The 12284-nt window shown below is 45.8% G+C and overlaps 1 long non-coding RNA gene across 2 annotated transcripts; it reads left to right on the top strand.

Annotated features, from left to right (window-relative positions):
• The first annotated feature begins 6557 nt into the window (after nucleotides 1-6557).
• Nucleotides 6558-9785, top strand: LOC146062758 (uncharacterized). Of its 2 annotated transcripts, XR_014471502.1 has the most exons (5): nucleotides 6558-6795; nucleotides 6962-7064; nucleotides 7231-7344; nucleotides 7791-7894; nucleotides 9463-9785. It is a non-coding gene; the product is annotated as an uncharacterized LOC146062758 (long non-coding RNA). The 2 variants fall into 2 exon arrangements; XR_014471503.1 differs by lacking the exons at nucleotides 6558-6795; nucleotides 6962-7064; nucleotides 7231-7344 and adding an exon at nucleotides 7569-7626.
• Nucleotides 9786-12284: the final 2499 nt, after the last annotated feature.

Here is a 12284-nt window from a genome sequence, read left to right as displayed (position 1 = left end):
AGAGGGTTGAAAACTTTAGTCAATAACTCACACTTTCTTTCAGAAATAACGTCCAAGAAGGCTCTGCACCTCTGCCACACTGAAGATTCGTCAAGCACCAAGGGGTCCAGTCTGCAAAGAGACGACGGGCTGTCATAAGGCTTTCCAGTGCTGCGGCAGAGGGTAAGTTGCCTCATGCTTTCTTCGCAGGGTTAGAGTGATGTAGGGTAAGGGACAGATAGCAGAGGGTTGAAAACTTTAGTCAATAACTCACACTTTCTTTCAGATATAACGTCCAAGAAGGCTCTGCACCTCTGCCACACTGAAGATTCGTCAAGCACCAAGGGGTCCAGTCTGCAAAGAGACGACGGGCTGTCATAAGGCTTTCCAGTGCTGCGGCAGAGGGTAAGTTGCCTCATGCTTTCTTCGCAGGGTTAGAGTGATGTAGGGTAAGGGACAGATAGCAGAGGGTTGAAAACTTTAGTCAATAACTCACACTTTCTTTCAGATATAACGTCCAAGAAGGCTCTGCACCTCTGCCACACTGAAGATTCGTCAAGCACCAAGGGGTCCAGTCTGCAAAGAGACGACGGGCTGTCATAAGGCTTTCCAGTGCTGCGGCAGAGGGTAAGTTGCCTCATGCTTTCTTCGCAGGGTTAGAGTGATGTAGGGTAAGGGACAGATAGCAGAGGGTTGAAAACTTTAGTCAATAACTCACACTTTCTTTCAGATATAACGTCCAAGAAGGCTCTGCACCTCTGCCACACTGAAGATTCGTCAAGCACCAAGGGGTCCAGTCTGCAAAGAGACGACGGGCTGTCATAAGGCTTTCCAGTGCTGCGGCAGAGGGTAAGTTGCCTCATGCTTTCTTCGCAGGGTTAGAGTGATGTAGGGTAAGGGACAGATAGCAGAGGGTTGAAAACTTTAGTCAATAACTCACACTTTCTTTCAGATATAACGTCCAAGAAGGCTCTGCACCTCTGCCACACTGAAGATTCGTCAAGCACCAAGGGGTCCAGTCTGCAAAGAGACGACGGGCTGTCATAAGGCTTTCCAGTGCTGCGGCAGAGGGTAAGTTGCCTCATGCTTTCTTCGCAGGGTTAGAGTGATGTAGGGTAAGGGACAGATAGCAGAGGGTTGAAAACTTTAGTCAATAACTCACACTTTCTTTCAGATATAACGTCCAAGAAGGCTCTGCACCTCTGCCACACTGAAGATTCGTCAAGCACCAAGGGGTCCAGTCTGCAAAGAGACGACGGGCTGTCATAAGGCTTTCCAGTGCTGCGGCAGAGGGTAAGTTGCCTCATGCTTTCTTCGCAGGGTTAGAGTGATGTAGGGTAAGGGACAGATAGCAGAGGGTTGAAAACTTTAGTCAATAACTCACACTTTCTTTCAGATATAACGTCCAAGAAGGCTCTGCACCTCTGCCACACTGAAGATTCGTCAAGCACCAAGGGGTCCAGTCTGCAAAGAGACGACGGGCTGTCATAAGGCTTTCCAGTGCTGCGGCAGAGGGTAAGTTGCCTCATGCTTTCTTCGCAGGGTTAGAGTGATGTAGGGTAAGGGACAGATAGCAGAGGGTTGAAAACTTTAGTCAATAACTCACACTTTCTTTCAGATATAACGTCCAAGAAGGCTCTGCACCTCTGCCACACTGAAGATTCGTCAAGCACCAAGGGGTCCAGTCTGCAAAGAGACGACGGGCTGTCATAAGGCTTTCCAGTGCTGCGGCAGAGGGTAAGTTGCCTCATGCTTTCTTCGCAGGGTTAGAGTGATGTAGGGTAAGGGACAGATAGCAGAGGGTTGAAAACTTTAGTCAATAACTCACACTTTCTTTCAGATATAACGTCCAAGAAGGCTCTGCACCTCTGCCACACTGAAGATTCGTCAAGCACCAAGGGGTCCAGTCTGCAAAGAGACGACGGGCTGTCATAAGGCTTTCCAGTGCTGCGGCAGAGGGTAAGTTGCCTCATGCTTTCTTCGCAGGGTTAGAGTGATGTAGGGTAAGGGACAGATAGCAGAGGGTTGAAAACTTTAGTCAATAACTCACACTTTCTTTCAGATATAACGTCCAAGAAGGCTCTGCACCTCTGCCACACTGAAGATTCGTCAAGCACCAAGGGGTCCAGTCTGCAAAGAGACGACGGGCTGTCATAAGGCTTTCCAGTGCTGCGGCAGAGGGTAAGTTGCCTCATGCTTTCTTCGCAGGGTTAGAGTGATGTAGGGTAAGGGACAGATAGCAGAGGGTTGAAAACTTTAGTCAATAACTCACACTTTCTTTCAGATATAACGTCCAAGAAGGCTCTGCACCTCTGCCACACTGAAGATTCGTCAAGCACCAAGGGGTCCAGTCTGCAAAGAGACGACGGGCTGTCATAAGGCTTTCCAGTGCTGCGGCAGAGGGTAAGTTGCCTCATGCTTTCTTCGCAGGGTTAGAGTGATGTAGGGTAAGGGACAGATAGCAGAGGGTTGAAAACTTTAGTCAATAACTCACACTTTCTTTCAGATATAACGTCCAAGAAGGCTCTGCACCTCTGCCACACTGAAGATTCGTCAAGCACCAAGGGGTCCAGTCTGCAAAGAGACGACGGGCTGTCATAAGGCTTTCCAGTGCTGCGGCAGAGGGTAAGTTGCCTCATGCTTTCTTCGCAGGGTTAGAGTGATGTAGGGTAAGGGACAGATAGCAGAGGGTTGAAAACTTTAGTCAATAACTCACACTTTCTTTCAGATATAACGTCCAAGAAGGCTCTGCACCTCTGCCACACTGAAGATTCGTCAAGCACCAAGGGGTCCAGTCTGCAAAGAGACGACGGGCTGTCATAAGGCTTTCCAGTGCTGCGGCAGAGGGTAAGTTGCCTCATGCTTTCTTCGCAGGGTTAGAGTGATGTAGGGTAAGGGACAGATAGCAGAGGGTTGAAAACTTTAGTCAATAACTCACACTTTCTTTCAGATATAACGTCCAAGAAGGCTCTGCACCTCTGCCACACTGAAGATTCGTCAAGCACCAAGGGGTCCAGTCTGCAAAGAGACGACGGGCTGTCATAAGGCTTTCCAGTGCTGCGGCAGAGGGTAAGTTGCCTCATGCTTTCTTCGCAGGGTTAGAGTGATGTAGGGTAAGGGACAGATAGCAGAGGGTTGAAAACTTTAGTCAATAACTCACACTTTCTTTCAGATATAACGTCCAAGAAGGCTCTGCACCTCTGCCACACTGAAGATTCGTCAAGCACCAAGGGGTCCAGTCTGCAAAGAGACGACGGGCTGTCATAAGGCTTTCCAGTGCTGCGGCAGAGGGTAAGTTGCCTCATGCTTTCTTCGCAGGGTTAGAGTGATGTAGGGTAAGGGACAGATAGCAGAGGGTTGAAAACTTTAGTCAATAACTCACACTTTCTTTCAGATATAACGTCCAAGAAGGCTCTGCACCTCTGCCACACTGAAGATTCATCAAGCACCAAGGGGTCCAGTCTGCAAAGAGACGACGGGCTGTCATAAGGCTTTCCAGTGCTGCGGCAGAGGGTAAGTTGCCTCATGCTTTCTTCGCAGGGTTAGAGATTCGTCAGAGAACCTGGCAGGAGTAGATATGAACTTACTTTTGTTTTTTTTTCCTTTTGCTTCACGTCCATCACGACAAAACCAGAGGGAACAGGAGAAGACGTCGGCACAGAAGCGTGCAAGGGTCCAGCCTGGGAAGAGAAGACAATAAGGAGGCTGGCATCGGGCTATCAAGGGAGCTGAATCGGGTAAGTTTGTTGCATCAACACACAAGCAAAAAGGGTACACTTTTTGTAGGAAAGGGGGCTTGGCAAGTATAGAGGGTCAGAGGTAGAAGAGAACCTGGCAGGAGTAGATATGAACTTACTTTTGTTTTTTTTTCCTTTTGCTTCACGTCCATCACGACAAATCCAGAGGGAACAGGAGAAGACGTCGGCACAGAAGCGTGCAAGGGTCCAGCCTGGGTCCAGCCTGGGAAGAGAAGAAAATGAGGAGGCTGGCATAGGGCTATCAAGGGAGCTGAATCGGGTAAGTTTGTTGCATCAACACACAAGCAAAGAGGGTACACTTTTTGTAGGAAAGGGGGAGTTAGGGAAAGGTAAAAAGAGATGGTAACAGGGACAAATTTTTAAACAAGATACTATAGTGCCCATAAATAACTTAGATTTTGTTTGGGGGGGTTGCATCCTTCAAGCCAAGACCATCCAGAGGGAACAGGAGAAGACGTTGGCACAGAAGCGTGCAAGGGTCCAGCCTGGGAAGAGAAGACAATAAGGAGGCTGGCATAGGGCTATCAAGGGAGCTGAATCGGGTAAGTTTGTTGCATCAACACACAAGCAAAGAGGGTACACTTTTTGTAGGAAAGGTGGCTTGGCAAGTATAGAGGGTCAGAGGTAGATGAGAACCTGGCAGGAGTAGATATGAACTTACTTTTGTTTTTTTTTCCTTTTGCTTCACGTCCATCACGACAAATCCAGAGGGAACAGGAGAAGACGTCGGCACAGAAGCGTGCAGGGTCCAGCCTGGGTCCAGCCTGGGAAGAGAAGAAAATGAGGAGGCTGGCATAGGGCTATCAAGGGAGCTGAATCGGGTAAGTTTGTTGCATCAACACACAAGCAAAAAGGGTACACTTTTTGTAGGAAAGGGGGCTTGGCAAGTATAGAGGGTCAGAGGTAGAAGAGAACCTGGCAGGAGTAGATATGAACTTACTTTTGTTTTTTTTTCCTTTTGCTTCACGTCCATCACGACAAATCCAGAGGGAACAGGAGAAGACGTCGGCACAGAAGCGTGCAAGGGTCCAGCCTGGGTCCAGCCTGGGAAGAGAAGAAAATGAGGAGGCTGGCATAGGGCTATCAAGGGAGCTGAATCGGGTAAGTTTGTTGCATCAACACACAAGCAAAGAGGGTACACTTTTTGTAGGAAAGGGGGAGTTAGGGAAAGGTAAAAAGAGATGGTAACAGGGACAAATTTTTAAACAAGATACTATAGTGCCCATAAATAACTTAGATTTTGTTTGGGGGGGTTGCATCCTTCAAGCCAAGACCATCCAGAGGGAACAGGAGAAGACGTTGGCACAGAAGCGTGCAAGGGTCCAGCCTGGGAAGAGAAGACAATAAGGAGGCTGGCATAGGGCTATCAAGGGAGCTGAATCGGGTAAGTTTGTTGCATCAACACACAAGCAAAGAGGGTACACTTTTTGTAGGAAAGGTGGCTTGGCAAGTATAGAGGGTCAGAGGTAGATGAGAACCTGGCAGGAGTAGATATGAACTTACTTTTGTTTTTTTTTCCTTTTGCTTCACGTCCATCACGACAAATCCAGAGGGAACAGGAGAAGACGTCGGCACAGAAGCGTGCAGGGTCCAGCCTGGGTCCAGTCTGGGAAGAGAAGAAAATGAGGAGGCTGGCATAGGGCTATCAAGGGAGCTGAATCGGGTAAGTTTGTTGCATCAACACACAAGCAAAAAGGGTACACTTTTTGTAGGAAAGGGGGCTTGGCAAGTATAGAGGGTCAGAGGTAGAAGAGAACCTAGCAGGAGTAGATATGAACTTACTTTTGTTTTTTTTTCCTTTTGCTTCACGTCCATCACGACAAATCCAGAGGGAACAGGAGAAGACGTCGGCACAGAAGCGTGCAAGGGTCCAGCCTGGGTCCAGCCTGGGAAGAGAAGAAAATGAGGAGGCTGGCATAGGGCTATCAAGGGAGCTGAATCGGGTAAGTTTGTTGCATCAACACACAAGCAAAGAGGGTACACTTTTTGTAGGAAAGGGGGAGTTAGGGAAAGGTAAAAAGAGATGGTAACAGGGACAAATTTTTAAACAAGATACTATAGTGCCCATAAATAACTTAGATTTTGTTTGGGGGGGTTGCATCCTTCAAGCCAAGACCATCCAGAGGGAACAGGAGAAGACGTCGGCACAGAAGCGTGCAAGGGTCCAGCCTGGGAAGAGAAGACAATGAGGAGGCTGGCATAGGGCTATCAAGGGAGCTGAATCGGGTAAGTTTGTTGCATCAACACACAAGCAAAGAGGGTACACTTTTTGTAGGAAAGGGGGCTTGGCAAGTATAGAGGGTCAGAGGTAGATGAGAACCTGGCAGGAGTAGATATGAACTTACTTTTGTTTTTTTTTCCTTTTGCTTCACGTCCATCACGACAAATCCAGAGGGAACAGGAGAAGACGTCGGCACAGAAGCGTGCAAGGGTCCAGCCTGGGAAGAGAAGACAATAAGGAGGCTGGCATAGGGCTATCAAGGGAGCTGAATCGGGTAAGTTTGTTGCATCAACACACAAGCAAAAAGGGTACACTTTTTGTAGGAAAGGGGGCTTGGCAAGTATAGAGGGTCAGAGGTAGAAGAGAACCTGGCAGGAGTAGATATGAACTTACTTTTGTTTTTTTTTCCTTTTGCTTCACGTCCATCACGACAAATCCAGAGGGAACAGGAGAAGACGTCGGCACAGAAGCGTGCAAGGGTCCAGCCTGGGTCCAGCCTGGGAAGAGAAGAAAATGAGGAGGCTGGCATAGGGCTATCAAGGGAGCTGAATCGGGTAAGTTTGTTGCATCAACACACAAGCAAAGAGGGTACACTTTTTGTAGGAAAGGGGGAGTTAGGGAAAGGTAAAAAGAGATGGTAACAGGGACAAATTTTTAAACAAGATACTATAGTGCCCATAAATAACTTAGATTTTGTTTGGGGGGGTTGCATCCTTCAAGCCAAGACCATCCAGAGGGAACAGGAGAAGACGTCGGCACAGAAGCGTGCAAGGGTCCAGCCTGGGAAGAGAAGACAATGAGGAGGCTGGCATAGGGCTATCAAGGGAGCTGAATCGGGTAAGTTTGTTGCATCAACACACAAGCAAAGAGGGTACACTTTTTGTAGGAAAGGGGGCTTGGCAAGTATAGAGGGTCAGAGGTAGAAGAGAACCTGGCAGGAGTAGATATGAACTTACTTTTGTTTTTTTTTCCTTTTGCTTCACGTCCATCACGACAAATCCAGAGGGAACAGGAGAAGACGTTGGCACAGAAGCGTGCAAGGGTCCAGCCTGGGAAGAGAAGACAATAAGGAGGCTGGCATAGGGCTATCAAGGGAGCGGAATCGGGTAAGTTTGTTGCATCAACACACAAGCAAAGAGGGTACACTTTTTGTAGGAAAGGTGGCTTGGCAAGTATAGAGGGTCAGAGGTAGATGAGAACCTGGCAGGAGTAGATATGAACTTACTTTTGTTTTTTTTTCCTTTTGCTTCACGTCCATCACGACAAATCCAGAGGGAACAGGAGAAGACGTCGGCACAGAAGCGTGCAAGGGTCCAGCCTGGGTCCAGCCTGGGAAGAGAAGAAAATGAGGAGGCTGGCATAGGGCTATCAAGGGAGCTGAATCGGGTAAGTTTGTTGCATCAACACACAAGCAAAGAGGGTACACTTTTTGTAGGAAAGGGGGAGTTAGGGAAAGGTAAAAATAGATGGTAACAGGGACAAATTTTTAAACAAGATACTATAGTGCCCATAAATAACTTAGATTTTGTTGGGGGGGTTGCATCCTTCAAGCCAAGACCATCCAGAGGGAACAGGAGAAGACGTCGGAACAGAAGCGTGCAAGGGTCCAGCCTGGGAAGAGAAGACAATGAGGAGGCTGGCGTAGGGCTATCAAGGGAGCTGAATCGGGTAAGTTTGTTGCATCAACACACAAGCAAAGAGGGTACACTTTTTGTAGGAAAGGGGGCTTGGCAAGTATAGAGGGTCAGAGGTAGAAGAGAACCTGGCAGGAGTAGATATGAACTTACTTGTTTTTTTTTCCTTTTGCTTCACGTCCATCACGACAAATCCAGAGGAAACAGGAGAAGACGTCGGCACAGAAGCGTGCAAGGGTCCAGCCTGGGAAGAGAAGACAATGAGGAGGCTGGCATAGGGCTATCAAAGGATGACACATTGGGTAAGTTTGATTTACTTCCTATAATTTTTTTTTCTTTGTTGTATTTAAAAAAAACACACATATATATTTATTTATTTAGCAATGTCAATGTGAGCACATTTAGGGCCTTATTCAGATCTGATCAAAGTACAATATTTTTCCAAAAATGGGTAAAAGCATGTGCAGTGCCGTGGGGCATATGTAACATGTATAAATTTATATTGGTGTTTTGTTTCTGTGCAGGGTAAATGCTGATTGCATTATTTTTAATCTAAAATTTAGATGGCATTTCCAAAACACTCAAATCAGATCTGAATAAGGGAATTAATGTTAATTTTTAAAACCAGTGTTAAAATACAGTGGTGTGTCTAGTGCCAGACAGGATAATGGGCCTTCAGATCAATATGGTACTGCGTGCATTCACACGCATTATCAATGATAGTCGTCTGTGGGTATCTGCGCATGTGCAGGCGTATGATGCGTGCACGCACCCTGGGGGGGGGGGTAGGAGATGGGCGGGGGCATGGGTGTTCTCATGGTAATGAGGCAGTGATGCGGGTGTGGGGGGCGGGTAGCTGACATCACTGTGTCAGCTGCCCGCCTATATCCACGCCAGTGTGCACACAAATGTAAGTAACTGAAGTCACTTCTATGGCCCTTATTCTAATCGGCTCGGTACGGCCCGCGTGCGGCCGTACCGCCGATGTTTTCTCTCTGCACATGCGCAGAGGTCACTCTGCGCATGTGCAGGGGAATTCTCCGTGGTAAAAATTTAGACGCCGCAAAGGGGGCGTATAGGGGCGTGAGGGGCTTCATCCCCTCATTTCCCTATGTGTACGCCCCGCGTTTCATGGGCGTTCCCATGCAAACGCGGGGCGTACGCATGGTAATGAGGGCATGACGCCACTCATGGGGGCGGAAAGCTGACGTCGCCGGATGTCAGCTTTCAGCCCCCATACAAGCTACCACACGGACGATTGTCCGTGTGGTCTCAGCTTGCGGGAGCTGCCGCGGCGTGCGGTCCTGCCTTCGATGGTCGTCGACCATCGAATGCAGGGGGCAGCTCCCAGCATGGTGGAGGCGTACGCCTCCACCATTTTCGTGCGGTTCGCCAGCCGTCCGTGTACGGACGGCCGTGGCGAACCGTATGGTGGGCGGGGATTCGTCTGGTGCGGTCGGAGCCGCATATGCGGCTCGACCGCACCAACCAGAATAAGGGCCTATATGCGTGCACGCTAAACATCATTCGATAGTCGGTGACCATCGAAAGATGTAGGTGGTTACCCGAGCCATACGAATTGATGTCTATGCAAAATGTAAATTCACAGCTGATCGGATGAAGACTCAGTTTAAGGGGGGGGGGGCTTTCGCCGGGCGGGGTTTGGTGGACTCGCAAGGCTGCGAATTCGCAGTCTTGCAAATAAACATGAGTAAACCACCCATCTGTAAGGGACTATCACAAAGAAAACTGCCTGAAAGATTGGTCCTTAGACGTACCATTTATATATGCGTGTAGAAATTTGGGACAAGAACCATCAAGTATTAATGCACAAGTTAAGCAGTAATTTACTTTCTCTTTTGTTTTGCAGCTCATACATTACAGAAGAAATGAAGTATATGAAATACATGATGCCAAAAAATGATTGAATATAGTTTTGAAAGCAAATGCCGAACCATAATTATTATTATTATTATTATTATTAACACTTTGTTATATAGCGAGTACTTATTCTGCATGTCTCACATTAATGAGAATGAAACAATGTTTATAAATATGTATGTCTTTAGCGGTTTATGGTTAAAGGTTACACAACAAAGATGCCATAATTGATTTCAAATGACTTGAATATAATAAAATTGCACCCATATTTGATATAAATGTAATATAATAAAAAGCAATTCTATCAATTTACATGTGTCTGGGTATATTTTTGATTATTGTAAGTGATTGATATGAGATATATAATGTAAAAAAGTGGGTTATTAAGTTAATATTAACTATATAAAAATTTTTGGGATTATGATTATTGTACACTGTGTGATTTACTTTCTCTATATATTAAGGTGTACTGTCATTACATAGATCAGGGTTAGCCAAGTATATGAATCGAAAGCTAACAATAGTTTTGTTTCCAGACCAGATGGTTGCTGCACAGGTGTAGTCATTACTCAATGATATATAGATGACAGTTTCCTGCATCTATATATCATTATTAGACAACACTTAGGTGGACAATCATTAGGGAGACCACTGAAGGTCGACCGGGTTAAAGGTGGACATGGTTTTAGGCCGCCAGTCATTAGGTCGACATAGGTTTTTTGTGCCTACAGGCGGTATTTTATGCCCTACCATCCACTATGGCGTGGCGGGAGAATCAAAGTGTGCCGAGTGTAACGATGCACCGTGTCCGAATCATAGAAAGCAATTGCAGGGGCTGTGGTGCAACTCCAACTGTGTACATGTCGACATTTGGCTTTAAAAAACACATGTCGACATACAATAATTTCGACCTTGGCCCATGTCTACCTTTTCCCATGTTGACTGTCTACCGAAGTGTGGTTTAACAGTTGTACGGTAACCCACTGACTGATGATAGAATTTGGAAAATCTAGATTGGTAAAGAACATAAAAACTACAAACAGATTCTAACTAATTTAAATACAGTTGTCCAAATTAAAAAATATATACATTTAAGGGTAAATAGATACCACCTTAAAAGGTTATTTAAATACATCATACTGACCAATTGCAAATCAAATATTTAAGTTTGGATCAATACCATCATAGTAGAATACTTGGGGATTTTACAATAGTAAAAGTTAATGCAGATTATTTTCTTAGTGGGGGGGGGGGGGGTTTAAAACATTCATATTTTACTATTGTTAAAGGTGAGAAATGTAATGTATAAGTATATGAATTAGAACGTTTACTTACCATAAATTTGAATTCACTGTAATGGCTTGGCTTCCTTTTTAACTTCAGAACTTTAAAATTAGAACTTGAACTTGATGAAGATTAACTTGAAAAATAATTATCCAAACATATAAACTTGTAGAAAAAATTTGAAAAACAATGTCTTTAAGGGAATGCTAAGTGATGTCCAATGGCACCAAGATATTCCAGTACAGGGACATGTCCATACTGTGAAACACAACGCTGAATTGCCTCCTCACGTTCTTTCAAGTCTCTCCTTGGGGGTGTTCTTGCAACATTCAGAACTACCTTCTGGATAAAACTCGCTGTGACTTTCTGTTCTTTATGTAAAAACGTGATGAGCTTGTATACACCAAACTTTTTTTCGCTAAGAATTATGTTCCATCTGCGATGCCAACCCTCCAACCTATTTTGGGTTCGGGGTATTCCAGCTAACATTGAGTCATAGATGGACCATATTTTTGGTGGAAAAAGAGGTGGTGACCGGGTAAGGCTTCGTGTGCGATCTCTTGGACGTCCCAATACATATGTCTCCTCAAAATAAGTTAACACGGGGGAAGCAATTGCAGGCATTTCCCCTTTCAAAACTTCAAAAGCAGCTGGAATGTCATCTTCCGGTAGAAAAGCAAGTGCTTGTATGCTCTTTAATTTCAATGCAAGTGCATAATCCTTTGCATAATCACCTGCAAGTCCATGTGCTTGAATCTTTCTCCAAATGTTTTGGGAAAGATGAAAGAGGCAACACTTGTGTGTGCTGCTTGGAAAAACATTCTTTGAAGCTCTGATTGCTGAAAGTTCGAAATCCGTTATTATATACGTTGGGGAAAATGGCATTCCCAAATCAGTTGCAATCTCTTGAAGTTCTTCAAAAAATCGTAAATAGCATTCCTCATTCTTGCTGCTTAACAGTCCATAAACAAGCGGTAAAAAGCGCTGTGATGTTTCATGTGTGCCAACCATTGCATGTATGGAATAGATCTGGCGAAATAATGTCGGGCAAGTCTTGAAAGTTCCGTCCATTACCCAATACTGTGCTTCATGGAGCTTCCGCAAGTTCTCTTCTGTACTAAATAAAAGTACCCTTTCATCACCAACTGTACTGTCCCTTAACAAAAATTTGGTATCCTCGATGTATTCCAAATTATGAGGAACATTAATGTCCTCCAGGATGGTGGGTTCGGCAGGGCAATCTTCCCTCCTTACCCTTTTTACTAATTGACGAAGGGATTCCCGGTTGGGCAAACACATAGCACTTGTAGAAGGCATATCCGCTGTTACATTTTGGATAATTTGTGATGGTTCCTCGGTGGTATCCCTGGCACGTTGCTTTATCGCTGCCTTAGCAACGGCCACAATTGTCTTCTCCGGTCTGGGAGCATGAGTATGCTCACCGTGCCTATTAAGTTGGTGAACTCCGGCCACAATCGTGGTTTTGGCGTAGGCTGAACAAGGGCCTGTTGTTCTTTCTGTGCAGTG

Source organism: Crinia signifera, chromosome 3 (assembly GCF_055691185.1).
Source record: "Crinia signifera chromosome 3, ASM5569118v1, whole genome shotgun sequence".
NCBI classification, from domain to species: Eukaryota; Metazoa; Chordata; class Amphibia; order Anura; family Myobatrachidae; genus Crinia; species Crinia signifera.
The sequence above is the reverse complement of the archived record's forward strand: the minus strand, read 5'-3'. Positions and strand labels throughout refer to the sequence as shown.